The sequence below is a fragment of the Ictidomys tridecemlineatus genome, chromosome 10 (genome assembly GCF_052094955.1).
Source record: "Ictidomys tridecemlineatus isolate mIctTri1 chromosome 10, mIctTri1.hap1, whole genome shotgun sequence".
NCBI lineage: Eukaryota > Metazoa > Chordata > Mammalia > Rodentia > Sciuridae > Ictidomys > Ictidomys tridecemlineatus.
The window spans coordinates 137,611,853-137,614,393 of record NC_135486.1 but is presented as its reverse complement, the minus strand read 5'-3'; positions in this window follow the sequence as shown (position 1 = coordinate 137,614,393).

The window sequence follows — 2,541 nt, the reverse complement described above, 5'->3', positions numbered from 1 at the left end:
GCACCCCTGGGTTCAATCACCAGTACAAAAAAAAAAAAAGTACAAAAACTAAATTAAGGGGGCTGGGGATGTGGCTCAAGCGGTAGCGCGCTCGCCTAGCATGCGTGCGGCCCGGGTTCGATCCTCAGCAGCACCACATACCAACAAAGATGTTGTGTCCGCCAAGAACTAAGAAAAAAATAAATAAATGTTAAAAATTCTCTCTCTCTGTCCCCCTCTGTCTCTCACTCTCTCTTTAAAAAAAAAAAAAAAAAAAAAAAACTAAATTAATATAAAATACCTAAGGAGACCATAAAGGTCCTCTGGCTTCAGGAAATGGGTAAGAGTATTTCAGAAATAAAAAATGTTCTAAAATAAGTTGCATTAAAAAACTCAATTAAAGCACGTCAGCTTACAAAAATAGGAAAAACAGAAACTGATTTTACTTCAATAATACTGAGAAATTGACAAAATACAAATCACTTACTGTTATAAACAATTTTTCAAAAAACTTATTTCTGGGTTGGGGCTGGGGCTCAGTGGTAGAGCGCTAGTCTGGCATGCATGAGGCACTGGGTTTGATCCTCAGCACCATATAAAAATAAAATAGAGGAATTGTGTCTACTACAACTAAAAAAAAAAATACACATTAAAAAAATTTTAGTCCCCCCCCCCCGCTTTTTTTTTTGTACTGGGGATGGAACCGTGAGGGTGCTTAATCACAGAGCCACATATTTCTTTTGGGATTGGGCTAGTACCAGGGATTGAACTCAGGGGCACTGACCACTGAGCCATGTCCTCAGCCCTATCTTGTATTTTATTTAGACAGTCTCACCGAATTGCTTAGCACCTTGCTTTTGCAGAGGATAGCTTTGAACTCACAATCCTTATGCCTCAGCCTCTGAGGCCCTGGGATTATAGGTGTGGCCATTGAGCCTGGTCTGAACCACCTATTTTGAAACAGGGTTCACTAAGTTGCTTAGGACCTCAATAAATTGCTAATGCTGGTCTTGAACTTGAGATTCTCCTGCCTCAGCCTCCCAAACTGCTGGGATTACAGGTGTGCACTACCATGTCTGCCTTAAAAAACTTTTTCCTTAAGCATTAAAGTCATTTGCTTGGCATTAATGAATGCATTTAATTTAATGAACTGGCTGAGATTAGGTTTAATATTTGTTTTTATTTTTAGTTTTTATGTTCATTTTTTCAGTTTTGGGAATTGAACCCGGAGCACTCTACCACCAATATATGTCTCCTTTATATTTTTTATTTTGAGACAGGGTCTCACTAAGTTGCCTAGGTTGACCTTGAGCTTATTAAAATCCTCCTGCCTTAGCCTCCTCTGGAGTTACTAGGATTATAGGTGTATACCACTACATCTGGCTCGAAATTTGTTTTTTTTTTTTTTTTTTTAAAGAGAGAGTGAGAGAGGAGAGAGAGAGAGAGAGAATTTTTAATATTTATTTTTTTTTAGTTCTTGGTGGACACAACATCTTTGTTGGTATGTGGTGCTGAGGATTGAACCCTGGCCGCACGCATGCCAGACGAGCGTGCTACTGCCTGAGCCACATTCCCAGCCCCTCGAAATTTGTTTTTAAAATAAGTGTTTAAATATTTCTTAAAAAATAAAAATTGTGGGGCTGGGGATGTGGCTCAAGCTGTAGCGCGCTCGCCTGGAGTGCGTGCGGCCCGGGTTCGATCCTCAGCGCCACATGCAAACGAAGATGTTGTGTCCACCGAAAACTAAGAAAAAATAAATAAATGTTGAAATTCTCTCTCTCTCTCTTTCGCCCTCTCTCTCACTCTCTCTTTAAAAAAAAAAATTGTGTAATTCTATTCAATTTTGATTTTTGCAATATCAAAAGCTAATAATCAAGAATAAATAATAGAGGGGCTGGGATGTGGCTCAAGCGGTAGCGCGCTCGCCTGGCATGCGTGCGGCCTGGGTTCGATTCTCAGCACCACATACCAACAAAGATGTTGTGTCCGCCGAGAACTAAAAAATAAATATTAAAAATTCTCTCTCTCCTCTCTCTCTCTCTCTCCTCTCTCACTCTCTCTTAAAAAAAAAAGAATAAATAATAGAAAACATCAATAAAGTAAATTATGTTCTATTTAGGAATTTTAGTATCAGATAAGAATAAAAAATAATAACCACATCTATCTTTTGGAAGAAATTTTTTGGTAGAGAAGTCGGGAAAAAGGCAGCACTAAATTCAAGGAAAATAAATATTTTGCAATGTAAACACAAAGCAAAGAACATATATTATAATGTAGAAATCATGATTAAGTGTTATTTGGTCATCTTGGGCTGGATCTCAGCAAGGCCAAAGCAAGCTGGCCTCTTGGGGCAGCCACATAGAACTAGTTGTTTTTCAGTAAAGCCACCACCCACCACCCTGTCAGGAAGTTTGCAAAGACACCTACAAAAAATGCTCAGGTTTAGCTTCATCTGTGTTTTTAAAAGCCAGTGACAGTGCCTGGGTGAGGATCCCAAGGTGGCACAGCCCAGGGACTCCCCAGACTCATTTAGCTGAAGAAACCAGGCTCAGACCCCTGGAG